General features: G+C 54.7%; 1 pseudogene; it reads right to left on the reverse strand.

The window, feature by feature from the left end:
* Window positions 1–970: 970 nt before the first annotated feature.
* The window catches only part of LOC127058556 (maestro heat-like repeat-containing protein family member 1), a 31548-nt pseudogene continuing 7153 nt past the window's right edge, over window positions 971–25365 (reverse strand).

Raw genomic sequence — 25365 nt, forward strand, 5'->3', positions numbered from 1 at the left:
TGGCAGCCAATGTACAGAGAGTAGTTCCAGCCATGGTGATGAATGGGAGCCTCCTATGGAGAGAGGAAAAGAGAGTAAAGAGCCCATGGGGGAGTTTTCAGAGTTTGCCAGCAAGAAGTTGCCTGTCCCGTTTCTCCTCCTTTTGCTGTGTTCAGACAGGAAGGGAGTTTTATTGTGCCCTCTTCCATTTCAAAGGTTTTACACACACTCCCCTGTGCCTCACCCCACCCTCAGGTGTTTCTTTTCAATGTATGTTAAAGCTGATCTGGAAGTGGAAGTCTGGATGATTTAGACTTTACCAGCTTGGAAGTAACAGCTACTACTGCTGCTCTGTGGGTGTTTTGTCCAAGAGTCTGTGCCTGCATGTTTTTTGAGTGGAATGGGGTTAACATGGCGGGATTCCTGCTGTTCAAGGTACCCAGGAAAAAAACCCAATAAAACAAGGAGATCTCCTCCAGCAGCAGGGTTTTCACCTACAGCTTTCATCCCTCCCGATGTCTGACTTCTGAGCTCCAAGCTCTGATCCCAGCCTGTACAATAGCAAAGATTTCTTTTTACTTTAAATTGCTTTTTGTATTCTGTGATGTGATCCTTGGCCACCTATCCATGTGATGATTTCTATACAAATGTTGTAAACTTGACTGTAGTGCAGTATTTCCATTAAAATATCAGGGCTAATCATTGTGTACAGATTTTTCTTCCTTCCTGATCATACACAATGAGATTTTGACACACATGCTCTCCAGAGGGAAGGGAGGAAGATGCATCTGATGAAATCACTTTAATAAAAATAGAATTAGAGGTGGTGGGAGAAAATAGTAGACCTGAAAGTTTGATCTCTGTTTAAGGCACTCACAAATGACCAATGTTTGACTTCCCCTTTAATTTATCTGCTAGGGTATTGCCTCTGGATTCCAGATACTAATTTGTAAGCAATTCCCAGTTCCTGTTCAGAGGTGTGAAACTCCTTTTATTTTGTAGCCGTTGCAACATTTTGTGGTGGCCGAGAGACAATAATTAGCCACTTCTTCCCCTGGAGTTGGGAGGTCATCCCAGCTGCTGTAGATCAGAACAAATAAGGAAGTTATCGGCCCTGTAAATTTCAGTTCCACTAAAGCTGCTGGGGGAAGAGGTTGACCCTCCGCCCGCCTTGAGTCAGTCTGGGAAATGGGATAATACAATTTACCAGCCAGTGGAAATGCCCCCCAAAAAACCCCAGCTCTCTCCCTCTGTCTTGTTAGCAGCAGGGCTGTTAAATAACAAATCAATCATTTTTGGTTCCTTAACACATTAACAGTTCTCTTTAGCCTGATTCTTTGTTGATTTAGAGCTGTCTTCAGCACTCTCTTTGCCTACATCCAGGGCTTCAAGGTTGAGGTCTATCACATACACAGTCATGGTGTTTAGGGCCACTAAACACGCAGCCGCCCTGACGTGAACCTTGAATTTTTTTAGCCTCAGTGGTAACACTGCACTTTATATGGCTCAGTATTTTGTGGAACAGTTTAATAGTTTTTTCTCCCTGCTTCCTGTCTCTTCCCATTGGGTGAGGAACCTCCATGAGGTAATTGGGTTGTATAAATACACAGATGGAACTACCAGAAAAGCTCAACCAGCTGTCATTGGGCATCCCAAGCCACATGCTAAAGAGCACTGAATACAGACTGTAAGGCCATTCATAATGAATGGGGGACCCGAGAGGTGCAAACAGCGGCAATGTCTGAAGTGCTCTAAGGTACTGGATAGCCTGACTGGTTTTCAACAGTGCTTTGAGCCTCTCTTTGAACTCTTCCCGCTTGGACTCTGAACTGGGGGATGTCAGCAAGCAAGGTTCATAGACCACAATGATCCCTTCTGGCCTTAGAATCTCGTCTGACTGCCTGTATTACCCAGAACTTCCCCCAACACGTTCCTTTGGAACTGCAGCTTTAAAAAAAAAAATCCAAAGAAGATGCGTGTGCGGAAGTGCAGCCCACAGGCTTCAGTTCAGCTGAGTCATTCATCCATCTCCTCCCATTCTTTGAGTTTGGAGGCTGTTGCGCGCGCGCACATGCGCGCACACACAAAAAAAACCCCCTCAGGTTTGCCTGTCCTGGGACACTGCCTGACATGCATATCTGTAAAGCTGGGCCCTTGCAGTACTTTCAAGGGAGCTAGAACATCTGGCGAGTGCTGTCTTGACTCAGGGATGCTGCCAAGCGCGTTTGTGTGGCCAGACCAGGAGCACTGCAGCGTGTGCAGCTTCCTTCACCAGCAGCTGGTGACAGGTCAGCAAAGGTTTGTGACTTCAGGGTAGCCATTCTGTGTCTCCAGGCAGTTTTTTGCTTGTCTCTGTAAGGGCTGCCACATCTTACTGAAGGCTGAAAATCTGAGGAACCTTTGCCTCTCTGGTACTTAAAGCTGCAGCACTTTCAAAGAATCTCTTGTTCCTTCCCCTCCCAGGCAAAAACCAGAATTCTGTATCTAGGTCAAGCAAAACAGCTGCTCGTAAACCACCGGGTTTGCCTTTGCTCTCTATGATGTCCCTGGCATGCTGGGTTAGTGACATGGTACTTGAGGCTGTTATTCCTGCCATTGTCTGGTAATCAGAGTAGTTTCACCAAGGGGGGTTTTCAAACTTGTCACTCTCAGCTTCCAGGAATTTGATGTTTCGGCCTGTAAGTGGTCCCATCTTTGACGCACATGGAGACTTTTCCCAGTTGGGTGGTAGAGAATCTGTTGGAAGTACATGTTCCCAAGGCAGCTATAGCACCTCTCTCCTTAGCTGCTTTCTGGAAGGTGTCCCAAATGAAACCTAGTCTATTTGGCTTCCTCTAGGAAGTGGCTGTGTAGTAGAAGCAGTTTATTGGTCTTCCAGGAGCATGTTTATAAAACATCATCTCCACGACTGCAACCTCACCTTTGTATCTTCACATTCAACCAGCAGAACTTTCATGGAGGAGGGAGTTGGCTTTGTATTGTCCAAGCGTTATTAAAAGTCTGCCTTGTGTGCATTTACCCCATTTTGGACCCAGATGGTGCAGACACCGTATTCTCATTCTAGATCAGTGGTTCCCAAACTTTAACAACCTGTGAACCCCTTTCACTAAAATGACAAGTCTCGCGAACCCCCTCCTCAAAAGGAATATTTCCAGGGATTGTCTCCTTTACTTGAGTATAAATTATAAAAACAGTGAACTTGGAAATATAAAATTTGTTTTTATGACATGCTTATTATACACTTTACTATTACTTTTCGTTACAGTATTTTTATTACATTGTGAAAATGGCAACACTCTTCCAAGATCTTACTTTCGTAGCTTGTGTCACTTTGAATAAGCCTGTTATAAGACAAGGCTCCTATGTTTCATGCTGTTTCACATCTGATACTCCTTGATGAAAGTATTTAAGAAGCCAACTCAGAGTTCCTCCTACACAAGCATTCGAGTCTTGAGCAGTCCAGGCAAACAATGCACATTAGAACAAAGCTTAAACTTGTTCTTCCAAATAATTTAAAAAACAATACTAGTTGCCTATTTCATTTAAAAAACAGCAAAAAGTACCCACCTCCCTTTCCATTTCTTATAAGGAGTTTTGAAGTTTCAATCTTCTCAGTGTGATAGATATGCTTGCTCTGATCTGCTTAGCTCTTGGAAGTCCCTAGGGACAGCTCTGTCCACCATTAGGGAATTTTTTCCCCAAGAACCCCCTGTAACATTTTGCGAACCCCAGTTTGGAAACCTCTGTTCCAGATTAATTCATCAACACTGCTGCTGTACATCTGATGTGCACCGTGTAGTCTGCTGAAGAGCAGATTCGATACGAGCTGTGGATTCACTCTTCTCTTCCCTGAGCTCTCCTACTGAGAGGTGAACAAGAGAAGTCTGTTCTTGCTTTGAGTCCAGTAGCTTGGTGCATTGTTCAAGGATCTCTTATATAAAGATGCTACTGTTCATCTGTCCACATCCTTACAAGTTCCTCATCAGTGCAGTATTTGGGTGCCTGTTTCTGCCTAAATTGCGTAACCCCACTGCCTGTTTACACAACAGGGGCATCTCTCGCCGTCTTTAATGTCGAGAAGGTAGGAGTCTGATTTCAAGTTTTGGATGAGAACAAAATGGAGACTTGATTACATGCCAGGCGCCTGCTCATGGTGAGACTGAAAATGATGATGACGTTGTCTTTTGGATTTGCGGTGTTAGTCTCTGCTGCAGGTTGCCCAGCTCTACTGTCCAGGAGAGGAAGCTCATTCTGGGCTCATGTAATTCTGATCTCTTCTCTCTCCCCCCTCTGCCCCCACATAGGGCTGCCTGCCGGAGGTGAATTCTCAGTGAGCGATACCCTCCGTGCAGGCTGCATGTAGCTCAGAGGTTCTGGGGAAGATTTGTTGAAGGGCCAGAGAAGGCCAAGCCTGACTGCTGCTGCTTGGCAGGCCATAAGCCTTTTCTCCCGAGCCTTGGTTCCCGGAGGGTATACCTGGCAGCCCTCTGTGCCCTTAGCCACTAATCTCTTCTTTTTCTGTTAGGCTCCACCCAGAGGTACCAGATTGCAGAGGGCAAACTTGGGAGAGGCTCTGGACTCCTGGGACCTGAATCTTGATGTTTCTGCACCATAGGCAGGTCGGGGAAATACCCTTGTCTTCAGGGTTCCCTGTATAGTTCCCCAGGAAGTCACTGGTCATCAGTGTGTGTCCCTAATAGCCCAATTCAGGAGCTGGAGCTTCCATCCTCTTCCCCTCTGTGGAGGAGGAGAAGATGGAAAAGTCCTAGACATACAAAAAGGGAGCCCTAGAGTGAGTGAGTCTACCACCCGTTCATTCTCTATGGGGCAAATGGAGCTCAAAGGCCCTGCTTGGTTGGCAGGTGTATGAGTGAGGCCTGTGGAGCACAAAGAAAAGGCTCCTGCCCTAGAGATCAGAGCTGGGGTAGATCTTGATGAGAGTGAGACTCTCCCTTCTGGAACGCCGCAAGGCAGTAACCTAGGCATCCTCCTGCTTTCTCACAGGTCTCTGGGGCTGGAGAGGGATGCTCCTGGAGCAGGGAAGGAGCCATTCCCTGGGGGTCCCTGTTGGGTGGTTAACAGCACTGCCCGGTGACCAACGTACTTGGCCTCCCCTCAATCCCAGGCACTACTAGGGGCTGCTACCCTGCGGAGGGGAGATTGCTGCAGGAGGCTGGTCATTCCCAGGCAGGAGCTAGCACACAGGTGAGGGCAGGGCAGCAGCAATGAAGACCCAGTGGGCCTCAGTGACCTGCCCTTCCCTGAGGCCCTGTTTGGGTTAGGTCACTTGCTAGGGGCCAGAGATAGACCTGGTCCTGGCCATTAAACAGGGCAGGCTGTAAAATGGAGCCACTGCCTCGGAGAGGCTGGCTGGGCAGAGAGGCTGGAGGTGCCTGTGGGGAATGGAGGAGGAGAAGGAAACCTCACAGATCTACCCCACAGCTACACTCTGAGAGCTGGCAGAGCTCTGTGGAGGGTGGGGGAGGGCTGGATTAGTGGGGGGTCCTGGGTGCCACAGGGCAGCACTGAAGAGATCTGGGGCTTGGAGGGGGGAGTTTGCACCACCCTTGTCATGTTGTTAGAATGCTCCCAGCAGCCACCCCTGCCCATATGAGCCATCAGCTGCTCTCACCTGGGGGTCCCCGTCTTGTAGGTGGATGAGCAGCGTCCCCATGCTCTTCTCCACCTCAGCCCCAAAGAGGGATGACCTCTTGGAAACAAATTTGCTGAGGTGGCCAAAGAGCTCTATGGAGGCCCACCTCAGGCCGCTGTTCTCCTGCAGACAGGGGGTTCAGGGTGGTTAGGGGGGACAGCTCAGGCCCTAACATGCTTTGGGAATCAGCCTGGCAGCTGCAGAGCCGGGAGAGGTTTCAGCTAGTTCAAACGACAGGACAATTCTCTGCAAACTGCTCTCCTTCCTGCTGGGCCCCAGGGCTGCCAAACAATTATGGGCCCAGGGCCCAAGAATGATTCTATCCCTGCCTCCCCTGGCAGAGGAGCTGAGCTGCCCCACAAATCCAGGAATGTGCCTGCCTCAGACACTGAGCCCCCTCCGTGTGAGGGCAGGTCCTGAGCATCTCCCCCTGTGGGGTGTCCTAGAGCACCCTGGGGCCTGCCCTGCGTGGTATTTACATCCTCAAAGAATGTTCTCGCCTGCATGGCCAGCGGAACGGCATCATATGCCTTCAGAGGCGCCTTGGGGTCCTGCAGCATCCAGCAGAGCCCTTCCGTCGCGTCCAGAATGGTGCAGGGGTCGCAGGATTGGCATATGGCACGGACAAAGCTCGCCAGAATCTTTTCTTGCTTCTTCCTGACCTGCAGAGAAGGGGTTGGACGCCGCTCGATGAGTAACAATCTGTCAGCCTGAGTGTAACCACAGTCCGGTCAAATCAGCCTACAGCCCAGTCTTCTCCATAGGAGCTTCCTACCCAGCCATCTCTGCCTAGTATCCTGCCATTCCAGACCCACCTTGTCCGGGAACGCGGTCACTGTGTTCCTGAGGCCATGCAGCGCTCTGCCACAAATGTGGATGTTGCTGTCCTGCGTCTGCTGCAGCATGGCCTTCAGCACCTGCTTCCGCATGGCCTTGGGCTCATTTTCCATCAGCAGGGGGCTGCCGAGGAACTAAAGGGAAGGAAAGGAGCTGTCAGAGAGGGCTGGGAGAGGCCAGTGGGTCCTAGCCCGCCAGGAGCAAGGGGAAGGGAGTATGATCAGGGCCTAGGAGGTGACTTAGATCCGTACTGACTGCTGTTCACGAGGGGCTGGCTTCAGCTGAGCTTAACAGAAGTGATATGTGCAAGGCAGAGCGCTCCCTCTGGTTCCAATGGGGTGCTCCGAAACCCCACCACAGAGCCCCGAGCAGAGGGATTAATTTACAAGCAATACACCACCAGAACCGTTTCTCATTGGCTGACCAGCTATTGGCCCCCTGTTCCATCATCTCCTGGGCCTGGTTAACCCTTCCCCCTGGTCCTCCAGGCTCACCTCTGCGAACAGGGCGGTGCAGGCCATGCGTTCGCCCTCCTGGCTGGCCTGGAGGCTGGGAAGGAGAAGCTGTGGGATGCTTTTCAGCGCCCGGTTTGGGTGGCTCACTATGGCTCTGGGAGAGAACAAGAGCTCGTGTTGATGTGTGCATGACAGCCCTGCACATGCCTGAATCTGGCCCGGTCCTGGCCACCCCCTCCCATCTCTGCCCCACTGCGAGAACATGACTCTCCAGCCTCTGTCCTCACCTGCTAAGGAGAGTGAACCCCTCGGGCTGGGCCTCCTCCAGCAGCTGCCAGCCTTGCTCCTGGTTCATTACTTCCACAGCTGGATGACTGCCCCTGAGGCGCAGCACCCGTGCCAGGGCCTGTACGGCCATGCTGGGAAGAGAAGGAGGCAGGAGATGGTGATGCTGGGATGCCTGCTCTCTGGGTGTGGTGAGGGGGCAGGACTCCCTTGTTGCAGCACTGAAAGGATCAGGGTGGGAATAGATGCTACCCCACTTCTGCCTTTGGTTCTCCCCCCACAACTGTGGGGGCGGGGGGCGGGAGTGTCTGTAGATGTGACCTTCACTCTCCTCCAAAGATGTGAAAATTGCCCCTCCTCCAGGAAACTGACCCTGAGGAGAAAAGTACAGGCAGTGCCCCCTGCTGTCCTCAGCCCTGCCCCCCCAGGGCCCATTGAAGAAAAGGGATGAAGTGGCTCAGTGACAGGCCCAGCCTGTCCAAAGCCTTCAAAGCAGACAGTAAATAGAGACAGCAGCCAGCTCTGCCCTGCTCCCCAGCTCTGCTCCCTCCGCCCCTCAGCTCAGCTCCTCATCACCCTGCTGAGCTGCCCACTCTGAGGAGCTCTCTGGCTCCCTGAGATCCGGGGGCAGCTCTGCCTGCTCCTCAACACAAGAAACCTGGCTGATCTGAACCCTCGGTCCCCCGAAGGCGTTGGGGGTCCCTGGACAACGAGGGTCCAAGCAGGAAGCTTCCCCCCAAGGGGCTAACACAGACACTACGTGGGTGCTGGGATCCATCGGCCCCACACATTACCTGCGTGGACTGGTGTCACTGGGCCAGTCCTGCTGGACTCCCGAGGGGGGTTGTGCTGGGGGGCAGGCGATGGCGAGGAAGCAAGAGGCGAACAGGTCGTCCTTGCATCCCTCCAGGGTGTCCGCTTGTCCCAAGGCCCTGATAAGCTCCCACAGGCATTATGTGGTCTGGAAGGGAAAAGATACAGTCAGAAGACCGTGGCCATGCGCAGAATGGAGCCAGGAAAGGGGGCTGAATGCCAGTGATGGGAACTTACCGCCGGGGGCAGCCGGGCTGGCTGGGGGCAGCTCCTATCCTGGGTCTGTCCAGGGTTAGCCCAGCCCTTCTCCGGGCTGTCATACAGCAGGACGTGCAGTACCTCTCTGGTCAGCACGGGGTCTGCACCTAGGAACCTCCGGATGGCCTTGATGTGGCTGTGACGGACAGGGGGATGGCAGGTAAGGAATTAACACAGAGGACGGGCCCAGATGGGACACACTGGGGATGATGCCCTCTGAGGGGCGACGGGCCAGAAGCAGCAGGTTGAGCCTGCTGGTGGCTGACCTCAAGGCCCTTCAGGCCCTGGCCAGTCCTAAGGGGTTCATACCCTCCTGCCTAGGCACTGCCAAGGGGTGCTGTGTCACAGCAAGGGCTGGGCGGAGGTGGCCAGACTTACTTCCCCCAGCTGGGGGCCCCCTCCCTCCCTTGCTGCCTCCTCCTGATGGGAACCAGAGGGGCTGGGCTTAGAGCCCCTATGGGGGACAGCAGTGACTCCGGGCTCAGGGGTGGGGGCTGGTGTGAGGAGGTGCCCACACTTGGGGGGGGCAGGGCTAGGTGCTGGGCTGGATCTCCTGAGCTGGGGGGGAGGCAGAGATTGGGTGCTGTGGGCAAGGAGAGCAGGAGCTTCTTCCCCATGGGGCAGGGGGCGGGGGGTTCAGGAGGAACAAGGCTCCACTTCTGACCACGCCATGGCTCTGGGGAGGCGGGGTTGGAGAAGGCTGTAAAATGGGCTCTGTGCTTGTAGACTCTGAGCAGGATGCAGGGAAGGCGCTGCTGGCCCCGGGGAACCTGGCAGGCTGGTGAATCAGAGACAACCAGCCTCTAGGGTGGGATGAGGTGTCTAAAAGCGTGCGGGGATGGGGAAGGGACCAGGCTGGGATTGCAGCGGGGAGAGGGCATTTCCCAGCTGGCGGGAGGGGGTGCCCCTGCGGGACATGCTCAGTGTAGGGATGTCTGTGGGGAGCGATGCAGTTAGGCTGGCCCCTCTCCTGCCTCAGCCTGGAGGGATGACCTGCAGGGAGCTCGGGGCCGTGCTGACAGAGGGAGGTGACCCTGCTCACATGGGGTCTCTCCTGGTCTGCGTTGTGGTGAGGGGCCCTGGAAGACTGTTCTGGCCTCCAGCCAGCTAAGCCATTGCACAGCCAAACAAATGGGAAGGGGGTGGACTAGTTAGCAGTGCACAGAACCAAGTGGAGGAGGGTGACAGCTGTGTTAGGAATAGCTCTGAAGCCCTCCAAGGGACAGGGAGGCTAATGGTGACCGCACGCCGGGACAGCTCCCTGGGGGCCTGTGTGCAAGGGGAGGGTCTGTGCTGCATGTAACCATGGTGCTGTGGAGTGACCCCATTAAGGGGGGCTCGGAGGCTGGAGGGGGATTTTCTATCCTTTCCCCAGGGCCGGCACTCACTGTTTGTAAGGCCAGGGCATCTTCAGGAGGATGTTGATTGCGGTCTTAGTGTGCTGCTGGCCAGTAGGTGGAGGATGTCTCTTGTCCCATCACTCAGCCGCCCACCCGGGGTGGGCTCAGTGTGTAGGAAAGAGCGGCTTGGAGATCCTGCACTTGTGGAAGCAAAGCAGGGGCTGAGACCCTACCCCTGCTGTGGGTGGCTGGCAGACAAGGGCCAGGAGGAGCTGGTCAGGCTCAGAAACAAGTCAACGGTCCCATGGCCTGGTGGAGGCCATGGATAAACTCTCTTAGCGAGTGACTAAGCCGAGGGGGGATCTGGGTTTGGTACCTTGAAACCTCCACCTGTGATCCAGCTCTGTAGCACTAAGGGTCCCTTGGAGGGACACAGGGCCAGCGGTAAGGCAGCTCACCGGCCTGCAGAGTGCGCTCCGATAGATATCCCGGCTGTACCTCCCCTTGTGACAGCACACCTGGGCTGCTTCAGCACCAGAGTGGGATCTAAGTGTCTGGGATGCATTTCCATGCCCTAGGTCAATCTGTGTCCACTAGGCAAAGCGTCAGTGACACCGGGGACCCTACTGCAGACTCTGTTCCCCCAGCTGAGGGATGGGGTCTGGAAATAGGGCACATTTTCCAGGGAGTGAGCTGAGCAAGCCAGATTCCTGGGATCGAAGCCTACAAAGGATTACAGGGCCGTGCCTAGCGTCCGCCCGGCAGACAGGGCATGGATGGGTCCCATTGATCAGTGGTGGTGAGAACGGACGTCTCCCCTCCACATCCTCCCTCAGGACCCAGGAATTCTAGGCACGGGGCGAGATGAAGCTGCCCGAGATGTCCAATGCCCTGCCGTTACTTGGCCCTGTAGCTCTGATTTTTGCTGTCTCAGCACTGCCTCCATGACGCCCGCCAGCTGCTCAGCACACTCCCCCTTCTCCAGCAGGCCCACCAGCAGGGTGAAGCTGAAGGGCATGAGGTCATGGGACTGCAGGTGTTCCGCGATGAGCTGCAGGGAAAGGCACAGGCCGAGTGTGAGCAGCGAGCCCCGGCCCGGGGAGGTGGGTTTGCTCTTTGGGGAACGGGGACAGAGGCACTGGCAGCCTGTGCCCAGGGCTATGTGAGTAGGTACTGGAACCCATACCCAGGAATTTCCATCTGCTGGCTCCTCATCGAGGAAAGGAGACAATAACCCCCCTTTCCGATGTGCGTGTCTGTCTCTCCAGCCACAGTCTCTTTTACTCACCATAGCAACATGGGCAGGGCTCTCTCTGCAGCTGGCATCCTTCTGCGCCTTGCTCAGCACAGTCACCACCGTCCCTGTCTTGCTGTACACGATGGCTGCATGAGAAACCATCAGCGCTCAGGCAGAGCTCTTGGGCCAGATTCTTCCCCCTCCCCGTCGAGCCAGGGCAGAGGTGCCAAAGAGCCAGACTCTGGCTGCAGCTGGGGTGAGCTCTCAGCTGGCTCCTGGGCCAACTGCCTACCTATCACCATGATGTAGAAGGTGTGTTGGGATGGGGTGAGATCAGAGGAGGTCCCAGATGATCCCAGGCATCTGGTGAAGGGCAAATGCCAGGTTAGCCCAGTGGGCACCAACCCACTTCTGCTCTGTCCCCCCCGGTCAGGGCTGCAATGAAGGTGCCATGTTCTCTCTGCAGCCCTGCTTGCTAGGTAACGGCCAGGGCTGTGAAGGGGCAACTGCTTGCCCTCCATCTTACCTTTGCAAGGCGTGAAGAGCCAGTAGAGAGCCTCAGATGCCCAGTATCAGGTGGCCTTCTCAGCATCGAAGGCCTGGCTTGTCAGCAGCCCGGCCATGCAGCCCTCCTCTGTCATGGGTTTCAGATCCTAATGGGCCACTGAACAGAAAATCAGGGCATGGGTTGGGGCGAGCCCAGCTCTGTCTGTATCATCTCCCCTCCCTCCCTGTGAGTGCTGGGGAGCGGAGGTGGGGGGCAGCAGGGTGTGCGCTGCTCACCTCGGTGATGGCCTTGAATCGATAAAACATGAAGAGCTGGGCGCTCGCTCTCACAGCTCGGGTCCTCTCCTGGGCCCCTGGGAGAGCAGATCCATGGCTGCAAGTGCTGAGGAGCAGGGAGAAAGCCGGGTGAGCAGCAGCAATGCCGGGGCAACCCCCAGAACCTGCTTTCCGCCCCAGCAGGGAGAGGACATGGAGCATTTAACCCCTTCTCCTCCGCATCCGGACACTGGAACTCAGTGCTCCTCTCCTGTCTGGGGGCCGTTGGGACAGGTCTGAGGGTCTTGGGCTCAGGGCTTTGAGGATTCTCCCCATTGATTCTGTGGGGTCTCAGGACTGTTTCCTTCAGGGGCACAGAGGTGCCAACCCAAATTTAGGAGGCCAAAGTGACACCCCCTGGAGCAAGACTAGAATTGTCTTGCTTGATCCCAGGGTTGGGTGTATGCCCCGTGGGGACTGGCTAGTTCACAGCAGCTGGGAGGCCTGCTCAGCCCCCCCGGGATCAACTGGAGCCTTCCCTCTTGTGGTTCGGGTAGAACCTGAGCAGCCGGCCCATCCCCAGATGGCCAGTGCAAATGGTTGCCTCACCCTCGCCCCTCCCTATCATACCAGAAACAGATGCAGTAGCGTGGTGGGGGTCAGGTGCTGTTCCAGGAATGTCTGCAGCACATGATCCAGGCCCTCCCAGGGCAGTTCTTGGAGATACTGGAGCAGAGAGAAGCAGGGAAGTAAATAGCAAGGAAGGTGGGGTGCATGAAGCAGGGGGATGAGTGGATCCCCCCTGTCTGGAGCCAGGTGCTGTTGATATTCAGGGGTCCCTTTACCCAGGTGATACTGATTCCCCTGCACATAGACATGGGTCTCACCTGGACCATGGGCTGCCCTTTCCCAAAGAATCCTCCTTCCCACCTGGGCTCCCCAACCAACACATGTACTGTGCTGAGCTCTGGAGGGAAGGCCTCCTCCCTCCCCCTCTGGAGGGGTCCCAGCTGCCCCCAGCACCTCGCTGGCTTGCCATGGGCTGAGCTGTTCATCCCCGCTCCAGCTAATCTCTGTTTCTGCGGCAGGGCGAGTCATGACCTGGCCATGTGGCTATCCCGAATCCATGCTTTTGCTCCCTCTGCACCATATGCTATTTAATGCTCTGGGCCAGAACCTCAGCTGGTGTAAACTGGGTGTAGGTTCTAGTTCTCTGTGCCAAGAAGCCAGGGTAATTCTGTACAGTCTCACAGACACTCACCTCTACAGCTGTCCTCCCTGCCAACCCAACTGCAGAGTTAACTGCATAGCCACTTGTCACCACCCCTTTGGAAAATAAACCGAGTGGCTGGATTCGGCTAGACATGTAGCTCTCTGCATTGGGCCAGGGTCCAGCTACTCAGCAAGGGGGTGGCTGAGTTTCCCAGCCAAGGATGCAGGTAGAAGTTGCAGCTTTGTCTATGCCTCACTAACCTCTGCCCGGATAGCGGAGCTTTCTGCCACCTTAGTCCCTCTCAGCTTCGCCAGGGTTGGACGCTGAATCATGGAGCTGGCGATACAAGTGCTGATGGTCTCAGCCACCTGCTCCTTAGACAGGCGAGGCTGGAATTTCCTGATTGGAAGGAACGGAGCAGACGGGGCCATTAGAATGGAGACAGGTCCCAGCATGAGTCAGGTTGAGTTTGATGGCAGGAGGGACAGCTCCCACCCTAAGCAGCAGAGCTCCAGGGGGCATCTCCAGCAGAGCCACCACCTAGGGAATGGTCCTGTCTGGAGATGCCTATGCCCCCTGGGCCCATCAGGGGCTCTTCTGGGGAAGCTGCTCTCCAGGGATGATCCTGGGCCCTGCTCTGAGGCTGCACCCATTCACAGCACTTCATGCTGACGGGAGGGGCTCCCTATTTCCAGGCAATATGCAGAGATAGGGTCTGGATAAAGTGACCCGGAGGCCGAGGAGGATATAGCCCATTAGGGAGCCACCAGGCAGAAGCATCCTCTGGTTCTTATTGCAGCTTGTCCCTCCCCCACTTCCTCTCCCTCCCTCTGCCCCTCCCCAGCTGCTGAGCTCCACAGGTGAGTCAGGCCCCATGGACATACCCTATGTATGAGATGGCCAGCAGGGCACACTTGTGGTTGGGGCTCTGCAGTTGGGCCCGGTCCTTGCCTCTGAAGATCTCCTGCAGCGCAAAGCAGAGAGTCAAAGGCAAAAGAACTTGGGAGAGCCCGGTTACTCAGCAAGACATGGAATCTCCAAATGCTGTTTGATGCCCCCACCGAACCTCAGTCCCAGCGTGCAGTGCACTGGGGAACGGAGCTGGGAAGATGGCCTGGGAGCGACCATGTGGCCAGAATGCGCCTATTTCGCCATTCCTGATGGCACATCTGGAAACTTCAGCATCTGCGACGGAGCAGGGAAGGCGGATCTGGGCGGAGGCGATATTGTGAATGGGAGCATTAGAGTCCTGAACAGCTGAGGTCAAATATTTTCCTGCAAACCAAGGGAGGGCTGCACCTGTTAACTCCTCAGGATCATGTCCCAGAGTGAAAAGCCTTGGAGTTAATCCCCAGGGCACTTTCTGGGTGCTGGGAAGATCCCTCAGAAGTGGGATGGGGAATTGTCCCAGGTGTAAGCAGCATGAATCTGCTAATGGAAAATAGTGTCATCTAATTCCTTGGGCTGGAATCGCACCAGAAGATACTGGCGTCAGCACTGGCTTTGCAGTGCACAATGTAGAGCCCTGGGCACCCAGTCACAAACACAGCACATGGCCTTCAACGCCGGATACTCTGGCATGTGCATCTGACCTAGGGACCCCTCCCAGGACCCCAACGTGCTCACTCACCAGCAGGGGGGACAGCATGGTGTATGTGTCCTGGCTCACCAAGGGAATCCTGCTCACTTGGGTGACAGCTTCACCCACCAGCACGAGGCTTCTCACAAATGCAGATCTCACCAGCAGGTCCTGGGCTCGCAGGCAGGAGGGGGAGAGAACAATGAGGAAACAGCCACAGACAATAGAGAGCTGAGACACAAGGCTACAGGGCAAGTCTCTCTCTACAAGGAAGCTGCTGTCCTAGGCTGGATTGCCCTCACGCCTAAGGGAAAGGACCTGGCTTGCCGAGTGGAACATCTTTGCATTCCCTAGGGGAACATCTCTGGAGATGGTTACAAGGAATGGGCTGATTTCCAGAGGTGCTGAGCACTTGCAGTTCCCAGAGCTGTCAATGGGCCCTGCAGCTGCTCAGCTCCCCTGACTATCAGGTTGTAATTGTCTGATCTGGGATAGGAATCTGCTGCTCTCTGCAGTTGGCTGGGCTCTCTCTACCAAGGTGTCCATTTGCCAAGGAAAAATTCAGTTAAACCAAACTAGCATCCCCTCTCCTTTTCACTGGGACGTGCATATGGGCATTGGGTGTAGGACTGAACCTCGGCCTCAAACCTCCCATGGCAAGAAAACAACCTAGAGTTAGCTCAAAAATCCCCCTTCAGCACTAGAACCTGTCAACCGGGCTAGGGGCCTGAATCCCTCAGTGCACCTTTTGTGCCCAGCTACACCATTGACTGCAGTGTGTGGGAAAACAGGCCCTAAACCTTTCTCTTCTCATCCCTGGGTGCAGCACAAGCCTAGAGGTACCAAACAGGGTACAGTCATCTCTGGGACAATAGCACCAAGTGATGCTCAGTTATGCTCTAGGCCCAGATGGAAGTCCTTCCATTAGCTTCCATGGGCCTAGAATCAGAGAAGAAGCTAATCGAAATGGGGGAGTCACAGAGAATGGTGCTGTTCTCATGTCTCCTGCCCCTCCTGGGGCAAAGGGCCAGCCCTCGGAGCTGAGTTTATGCACAGACATAGCTCTGTGCTGCTGTGCGCAGCCTGGGTAGGTGCTGCGTGGGTGGTCAGGGGAGGGCTCTGACTTACATGTGGGCTCAGCAAATAGTGTTTCTGCATGGGAGACAGGATCTTGTAGCCTATGGTCTCTCGGATGAGGTCTATGGGGCCTGAGTGGACCACGTGCCCATAGGTGAGGAGCAGGAGGCTTCTCAGCTGTTCGATGGAAGGTGGCTCCTGAGAATTGCAAAGGAAAGAGTGAGGAGAAGGGATGGCCTCCGACTGCTCCTAACTCAGAAATGGGGCCGGGGGAGGATTTTTCATCCAGCCGGCTTAGCAACCAAAGGCTGCTCTGCTGAGCTGAATTGCCTGGACTCTGAGGCCCTTCCCAGCTCCCCAGGATTGGAGGGTTGAGGTGACCCGGCAGCCAAAGGGGACGCACTAGCAGCTGCTTTAATTCAGCCTAGCTCCAGAGATGTCACTGGGACTACAGTGGACTGCACTGGCCCAGACAGTTACTGGGAAGGTGGTGGTGGTGGTGCGCAAGGGGAGGGGGGAATGTCAGATATACCAGCCCTTGTGAGTCTGCCAGGAAGGTCTGTGAAATAGCCCAGTTCAGGGGAAGACCAAGGGTCTGTTCTGCTGAGAAATGTGTCAGCTGGAGCTGATGGCATGGCAGTGTCTTTTGGGTCCTCTCTGAACCTTCTTTATGGGGCTGCATGAAGCATGTCTGAGCTCCCCAGGAGATACCCTGGAGAGCTTATACAACAGCACTCACATTCCACCTGGATCCACCCCATTGTGCTGTGATTGCAGCTCTACGGAGGAGTAAGGAAAGGGCTCCCTCCATGGAGGCTGAGCCACTGCTTGGAAATTCAGCTCTTTGCTGAACAGGCTTCTGGGAAGCAGGGTCCTCCCTGGCAGGTCCCTTTACCTGCAAAAGCTGGTGAAGGGATGGATGAAAGAGCAGAGATGCTAGGTGGGACCGTACCTCCAGAGAGCCAGCAGCAGAAGGCTGGAGCTGCACCCTGCTGACGACCTCTTCCCAGTGCTTCAGGATGGCAAAAATCTCATATAGATGTTGCCTGGCACACAGCCCAAGCGCTTGGGCGAATCCCTGAGAGACAGAAAGATGGAGGTTGGAAATGCCAAGCAACAAGCCAAGGGGCCAGGATGGGCTCTCAAAGTCATTGCCATGGGCATGGGTATAAGGAAGATCTTTTCGATCCACTGGACCTTGTCCAAGGCAGAACATACACATGTAGCATCAGGGGATTGACAAGGAACGAGGGATCACCTGACAGTGGAGGAGCAAAGACCTCACCTCTCTTTCCTCTTCTTCTCGGAAATTGACCATCTCCACCAGACGCCATAGCTGGGGCTTGATGCTCTCTTCTGGAGAAAACATCAGCACGGTGCCCCAGCACTTGTAGAGAAAGCTCTGTGAAAGAGACACCATCATGCTGGATGCATTGGGCATGGCCTGGCATGCACAGAGCCCAGTGGGTATAGCTGTCTGCTTCACTGGCCCCAAGCTGCCCCTGGGTAGTGACTGCTGTTCTGAACTAGCACTGAACCCCAATTCCTTCCAGGACACTGACCTTGTCACAGGGCCGCTTATCGCTGTGGGCCAGCTGGCGCCTGATACTAGTGATGAAACAGCCCAGCCAGGTATGGTCCGAGATGAGGAAGAGAAGGTCTTCCAGGAACTGCCAGGGAAAGAAGAGCCAGTTAGAAATGAGAGGGGCCAAGAAACTGGTCCTCTCAATAGCTCCAGCCAGGAACCCACCACAGCTGGGAGGGGAGGGGAAGAGGAAGTGTGCACTGTCACCCCCCACGTCTCTCGTAATGTTTGTGAATCCTTGTGAGCTGCCCCTGGTGCTTCTCCAATTTTATCTGCTGGGCTCAGCCACTTCCTCTGTCCCCCAATGCAGTGCTGCTGAGAGGCCTCTTAATCCTGCCTCAGCGTGGGGGGCTGGACTAGATGACCTCTTGAGTTCCTTTCCAGCCCTCCATTTCTCTGACCCTGACCTGCAGCAGCTGCTGCTCCCACTCCCTCTGGCAGAAGCAGGTCTTGTGATCTGGAAGAGATGGGCAGGTCAGTTTCCTTTGTGTTTAGACCCTTCTACTGGGGAGCAGCCTGCAACCTGGCTCTTGTTTGGCTGGGGGTGGGGGGAGCTGCCGACTCATGGGCCCCCAGCGGACCCATGGCTCTTTGCAAATCACTGATGGACAACAATGCTCCTCAGACCCAGATCCCTTGATGTGAAATACCCAGGAGTTCTGCTTGCCAAGATCCTTCTCCAGGGGGTGAGGGATGAGATGAAGGTTAGATACGGTCCTGGAAAGGATTCTTCCTGTCTAGGCATGGGGGGGCTAGATGAACCAGGGATATGATCCTGACATGATCCTCTCTGATTCCAAGGTCACAGCATCATATTATCCTGGATTCAGAGGGAGGCCCTGGCCTCTTCCTCTCTAGCCCAGACCACAGTGTCCCCTCCCTTCGCTCCTGCAAGGGGAGACACTCACCCCTCACCTTCCACGTAGAGGAGCATTTCCATTGTGTAATTATCCCAGAATCGGCCAGAGCCAGCCTGGAACATGCTCATCAGCTGGAAGAGGAGGAACATGGCTGCCCTTCTGACCTGCACGGTCATGTATGAAGATGCACCGAGCACCTGGTGGACAAAGAGGCAGAGGTGGCTGTAGCCCTCCCTTGCAAGGCAGTGTGAGAAGGGAGCTCCCTACAGGTGCACGGGGAGAGCTCCGTGATGGAGGGAAGGAGACAACAGAGAGGTGGAGCTGACAACCAGGACAGGATTGAGATGGATATTTCAATTGATCGGGGACACTCCATGGAGCAGCTCTTGGCTCCTTCCATCCTCTCATTCCTGGGCTGGCTCTAGCTCAGATGAAAGGAGACAGGCTTATCCAGAGGCTGTCAGGCAGCTGCTGGGTCAGATCCTGGGCCTAGGTTGGAGCCGCACAAGGGGAGCTTGAAGCAGCCCGAAAGAGGCAGCTGGGCCATAAAGGGAATCCCCAGCTGCCCCTTGGTAAGGGAGGATGCTGGAGGCCAGGGGGCAGGAGGGGGCCTGCAAAACAGTCCCTAAGGGCTCATTCCAGCTGGCTTCTATTGGAGCCATCCGAGGGCTGCACTAACTTGTGCTGGGGGACCTGGTCCAGCCCCAGGATCAGGGGAGCCAGGAAGGTGGCTGGCTCAGAAAGCTCGCTGGTTCTGTTAAATGCCGAGAGGCGCTGAGTCGATGTGCAATGACCACGAGGAATGTGATGAGCCAGCTCCTCTGGGGGCTGCAGGGAGAAGAGCAAACACTAAGCATTGCAAGGCAGCTCCAGGAGCAGCCCCTTCCCACTGAGCATAAGGAAACCTCCTGACTGCGGGTTACTCACCAGCAGCCGAGCCAGCAGCTCCTGGGGTAGAGTGGCCCTGGGGCTTGACCGACACCCTGTGAACAGAAAGGGGGGACACCCCATCAGGCTCTGGAGCGATCTTTTGCATTCGTCTCTGAGCTCTACCTGTGCCTTGACGGCTGGCTGTGTCCTTGCAGTGAGCCGGAACCAGAGCCGAGAGCTGATCCCCACCCCTACCTGGGAGCAGACGCCTCTCGCTACAGAAGGACTAAGAGCGGGTGGCTAAAATACTAGGACTCACCTCTGTTCACCTTGCCGCACCTCCTGGCCAAGGCAGCCTGCCTTCCTCCTGCATCCTCTTTACCACTCCGACCGAGGTCTGCAGGAGGAGAGACAGGGCTGGCCCATGGACTGCTGGGCTCAGCTGAAGGAGCAGCCCAGGCCATAAAACCTGCAGAGCAGAGAAAAGCCATCTCAGTACGGAAATATCCTCTTCCTGCACCAGCTCTCTCTTTCCTACACTAGACGGCACTCCTGGCCTCGCCACTGCCAGCCAGATCTCTCTACCCAGCCTGAACCATGCAGTGATCCCCGCCCCCTCCCTCTTCACACCTGTCAGTGTCTGCCTCCAGCACCAAATCAAGTGACACATGACTAAGCCCCGCCTTTTGCTGAGTGGAGCATCAGCATTGCCAGCACCGTATTTCCTAACTCCAGTCCCACTTGGACAGGCTGTGTTCTTACGGCGTGAACGCAATACACCAGCTTGATCAATAAAGAGGAGACTAGGAAAACCAGTACCATCAAGTGAAACCATGACAGGCGCTCAGGGAGCTTTGAGCTCTGACCTTCACATCCCCACACAGGCCTGCGCCACTTGAACCACAGATGCAATTGCTGTCTGCTGTGTGGACAAGAGGGGGACTTAACACACACTGTGCCAGAGGGTTACACAACTCTTTGCTGGACAGTGTAGAATAGTGGAGAGCAGGAACCCCCGGGGGTCTCTCCCCACCTGTGGTATCTAAAGCACATGTCTTTGGCAGGCTCAGTCTGAACAACAGTGTAGCTGAGGGCACAATACTTGGGTTTGCCTTATTAGAAATGTGGCTTCTAGTCTCAGCTCTGCCTGAAGTGACTTTGCACAACATGGCTGTTAATTTGTTCAGTGTGGGGAGGGGCTGGCTAATACCTGACTGCTTAGGCTTGTGTTCTGAGGCCTGGGTCAGTAATCAGGTCTGTGCAGTGTGTGGAAAGCTAAGCGGTAGTCAGCAGAGATGAGATTTGGATGTAGTGTCTCCCAGCTCAGTGGATTCTCCCTTAGGCACCAGGGTAGTGTGGGTGAGAGGCAGGAAGTCCTGGGCTAGGATTGGCTTTTGCAAAACAAGAATGTGATGGTCTGTATAGACCCCACCCTGTAACGGCCAGGAAAAAGTTAACAGAGGGACCAATGAAGAGGGACTGAGCTATGGAAGCTGCAGAAGCAGCGTGACTGGCCACAGGGGATGCTAGAGCGGAAGAGCCCCTGTGACCCCAAACCCTGGCATGCAGCGGCACTCAGCTGGTGAGTGTTCCCTGTTCCAAAGAACCAGGTCTGGCTCGGATCCAGGATCCATTTTACCCAACCCCATGATGTTCTGGAGCGGGGAGGCTCAGGTAAATAATTCTGGTTGTGGCCTGTCTCATGGAAAAGCTCAGACCCAGAGAGGCCTGTGTCCAATGGAAAGGGGCAGAGTCACTTACATTGGCCATTCTGGGGGAGTCACCCAGGGACTGCAGGGTGCTGGAGCAGAGCTGGCAGACCTTGAGCTCCATGATGTGCCTCCCGTCTGCTGCCTCCTGATGGTGAGAAATAAAGGAGACACCAGGGAGATTTAGATTCAGTGGAGACCTCTGTGGCACGGTACCTATAGTGTGCATGGCAGGGGGTGAAAATGGAGCTTGAAGGGAAAAGGCACAACCCTGGCTGTGACTGTGCCATAACCAGCTCAGGGTCTGTGTGGAGCCAGTTCTAGGCTCCACCCCTCTGCGTAGTGAAAACCAGACCATCATGGCTTAGTCTCCTGTAGGGTGGATGATCACGGCGGGACGAGAGAAGGAGGAAGTCAGGGGTCCTGCCCTCCCAGCGCAAGGGACAGAGCCCAGATGGCAGCTGGGAGAGGGATCGGAGAGAATGGGCTGAGAGGAAAAAACACTGTATTCCATTTGTCATTATTTTCCATCAGTAGACGGAGGGTGCCATCTCCAGTTCCATCTGCTTCCCAAGCCCTATTTGCTGCCCATCTCCTGCCCCTCCCCATCTGCAGCTGCCCCTCCTTCCCTATCCCTTGACCCCATGTTCTGCCCTGTTTACAGACCCCCATCACTAAGGTCTCTGCGGATTCTTACCGTGCTGTCGAGGGGCAGGGTACACTGACGCACCAAGAAGTCAATTAAAGGTCTTGAATCAGGTTTCTCCAAGAGCCCATGTGCCCCCATGGTGCATATAAAATAAGCAAGGGCTTCTCTGACCTGCCTGACCCAGACAGAAACAGAAATGATTTGCACACAGTGTAGAGGGACCTTGTCCCCTCCCGGTCTAGGCTGGGATCCTTTCTCAGCTGGGTGTTTGGTGAAATACTCCTAGGCAGCCCAGAGACGGCAATGCAGGTGGAGCCCTGCTGGGATTCTTTCCCTCATCTTCTGCCCTGCACTATGGAGCACTGATGGGTCATGTGTTTCGATGCACAGGGTCCCGGCAGGCTCTGCACTGGCAGGCAGACATTCACTAGCTTTGGACGCGTTGGCCATGGTTCCAGACTCACCCGTATGCTTGTGCTCTGCAGGATTGGCCCCAGGGCTATGAACAGCTTCTCTGTGTGCTGTGTCATTTCGGAAACTGTAAGAGACACAGAAACATGGCTTGGCAGGGCTCATGTTAAACCGGAGTGTGCAGGGACCTGAGATCTCAGGAACCTTAGAGCAACCTCAGTGTCCCTACATGACCCTCCTGGCAGGTTACCCCCGCAGGTAACCAGCTGCATCTGCCCACGCTGGCAGTTCCAGCAGTGATTGTCCTCTCTCATTGCCGCAGCATCGGCTGAGGGGCTGCAGAACTTGGCTTGTCTACTGCAGACAGGTACAAATGAGCCCAATGAGGCCCAGTGCTAAGCGCTGCTAATTGCACAAGAGGCCATAACACATCAAAAGACGAGGCCTCACTGTGGGGTCACTTACTGTTGGATCGGACTATCTGGTCCAGAATGCAGAGACTGGCACAGGTCTCCTCTTCCTCGTCCTTCTTCAGCCTCCTGAACAGGAACACAAGCAGCTCCACCAGGAAGAAGCGAGCTGCAGGAAGAGGAGTGAATCGTAAAGGGGAAGGGAGTATAGTTCTGTGCCTGGGCTCTGAAATTCCACAGGCTGGGATCTCCTTCTCTGGGAAAGGGGAATGGGTTTCTTACCCAGATGGACCAGAGAGTCCAGGGCCTCTCTCCGCTCCTCCAGGTGCTCTCTGGGGAGATGACACAGCTAAGGGAAGAAAGCAACAGCAGCAAAGGTAAACTAGATCCAGTGTCTCTCAGGCCAAGCCCTGGGATGGCAGAGTGAAGGGATGAGGGTGGAGAGGCAGATTCTAATTCCCATCTAAAGAACAGGCCAGCAAGCTGGATCAGTCTATGAGTGAGGCCGAGGCTTTGGGGGCCGTGGTTCATGTAGAAGCAGAGTCTGACGGGTCAGGAACCGAAGATGTGGAGCGCTGGAACAAGGTGCGGGATGCTGATGTTCCCGGTCAAAGGGGTTGGGGTGGGTGGGAGGAAAAGAAACCAAAGGAGAGTTCTCCAGGATCCATCCCCCAGTGGGAACAGGATGAGGCAGGGACAGCTCTTCCCACAGCCTACCCAGTTTAAGCCAACAAGCGCTGGCATTTTGCCTGAGTAATCACAGCATCTCTTACCATGGAGTGGAGTGCTGGGAAGAGGATGCCAATGTCCTTCCTCAGGGCAGCCTCATTCATGTCCCTCACACAAGCAAGGCCCTGTGCAAGAGAAGAGAGGCAGGATATGGCGATGACGTGTCAGGCCCCAATGTGTAGACTCTCCATCAGCAGCTGGGCAAGCACAACCCAGACTTGGGTAAAGTTCTGGCCCTGGTGGAGAGCAGCTTCCAGCTGGTGCCGGACTCTCCCTTCTCTGGGAGGGGCATTTGACCCCTTTGTTTGCACTAGCCTAGTATCACTGATGGTTGGTTCAACGGGACAGTTGTACCTGGTGCCAGCTGGGGTGGTGTGTGCTGAGAGGATGGCAGGGCCCGGTTTGGAAGAGCGGGGGCTGCCCTGATACTTATCACTACTGATGTTATGGCAGCGCCCAGAGGCTCCAGTCAGGATCAGGCCCTGTTGCACTGGGTGCAGCACAACGCAGACAGAGACAATCTGTGTCCTGAAGGGCTGACAGTCTAGAGACCCACACAGACAGGTCAGGGATGGGAGACAGACAGCATCCAAGGGCTCATCCCTGCCCCTGTGCTGGGGTGAGGAAACCACGCGGGAGCTTGGAAGGGACAGTTTAATGTCCCTTCATGCGGCCTTACCAGGGGCCAAGGATCTGGCCCATTGTCTCTGCCTGCTCACCTCTTGGGGAGAGGTGAAGCTCAGGACAATGGTTATTATTTCTCTCCCTGGTTCCCTAATGCAGCCCATTGCTGACCAGCCAGCAAAGAAGAAAGAAAGCAGAGCCAGGTGCTGGGAATGGAGTCGTCTCTCTCCTCCCGACTGCAATACCTGCCCTGGCAAGGGGGGTCAGAGCATGTTCTCTAAGGCCAGAGAATGGCAGTGAATCTGGGAGCAAGCGGATAGGGAAAAGGGATCAGAGTCTTAGAGGGTCAGTGTGTTGTGGCGAAGGCAGTAGGAGCAGGAGTCCAGGCTGAGTTGGTGATGGAGGGAACCTTGTACCGTCTGTGCCATGGACACTTCCCCAGTGTGCTGTGGATTTCCCGTTCTCTCCTCACTCACTCTGGTCTTCCTTGGCCTTTCCTCCCCCTCCTCCTTGCTGACTGGGGTGAGCTGTCCCCTGGATGATGAATAGGCCTTTCGCTTGGTGCCTAAAATGAAGAGAAGGATACTAAGTTGGCTCTTAAGCAAAGTAAGCAGTCATGGGATTAGAGGGAAGGTCCTCTCATGGGCTGTAGCTGGTTAAAAGACAGGAAACAAAGGGTAAGAATCTATTTTCAGTTTTCACAATGAGGTAAATTGTGGGGTCCCCAAAGATGTGTACTGGGGCCTTTGCTGTTCAGGGGCAAAATGGTGAGGTGGCAAAATCTGTGGATGACGCAAAATTACTCACCATAGTTAAGTCCCAGGCAGACTGCAAAGAGTTCCAAAGAGATCTCACTAAACTGGGTGACTGGGCAACAAAATGGCAGATGAAATTCAGTGTGGATGAGTGCAAAGTAACGCACATTGGAAAACATGCAAAATGATGGGATCTAAATTAGCTGTTACCACTCAAGAAGGAGATCTTGGAGTCATTGTGGATAGTTCTCCGTAAACATCCACTCAATGTGTAGCGGCAGTCAAAAGAACTAGCAAAATGTTGGGAATCATTATGAGGAGTCAGTGGGGAGCTGAGCTGGTAGAGGGAGCTGCCTGGTGGGTCAGTTCTCCCTTCACCGGGCAGCCTAAGTGCCAGTAGTGATTCCAGTGCTGCCATATGGCAGCAAGGCTTTAGCCCAGTGTGGGATGGCATGGAGGCTGGCGTGTAAGGTGGAGCACAGGGCAGTGGCTTATGTGCATGTGCAGAGCAGGGCACAGAGCCTGGGTGGAGTCTCTTCTTGCCCTCTCAGCACTGGGGTTTTGCTGTCACTGTGGCTGCTTTCCCCTCCTCCCCTTTATTCCTGGCACTCAGTCCTGGGCATGGGCCTACCTGGATCATGAGGCTCCACACAGAAAGTGCTGGTGGGGCTGCCCGCTCCTGCAGCCAGGGTTTGTGGCGCTGGGTCTTGTTTTTGGGCCACCTTCTGCTCCTCTGTGTCTGTGGATACAGGCAGACAGTGGGTTAATTTCCCACAATCATGGTCACTGATAGAATGCCCTGGGGGTGACAGGGACGTATAGCTGTGTGGGAACTGTCTGCACCTTATGGAGCCCCTGGAGAGAGATTTCCACCAATCACTGCCCGGATGCTGTCATGTTACTGAACACTGAGATCGGGCATTTCCCCTTCTAGTTCCTTTACAGACATTACCCGCACCTTCCAGACCCCAGTGAAGGTTGTGAGTCTTGTTAGCTTCATTATGAAGCTAGGGAAACTGAGGCACTGATCCTGTGTGCACTGGGATGGAACTTCCTGATGGGACAGCAATAGAAATGTGATGATTTGTCACAGCAAAAGGCTGTTGACTCCTACCTGTGACAGAAGAGTCAGTGGGGCCTGACTGGCTGGAGTCCAGATTTGTCCTGTCTGTTCGGAAAGGTGTCTGTCCTGTAATTCAGAAGGGCAGTGGTGGGGTGAGGTGTCATGTGACTGAGTCTCTGTAAGGGCAATAGGAATCAGAGGGGAACTGGGGT

The sequence above is a fragment of the Gopherus flavomarginatus genome, chromosome 9, assembly GCF_025201925.1.
Source record: "Gopherus flavomarginatus isolate rGopFla2 chromosome 9, rGopFla2.mat.asm, whole genome shotgun sequence".
Taxonomy (NCBI): Eukaryota; Metazoa; Chordata; order Testudines; family Testudinidae; genus Gopherus; species Gopherus flavomarginatus.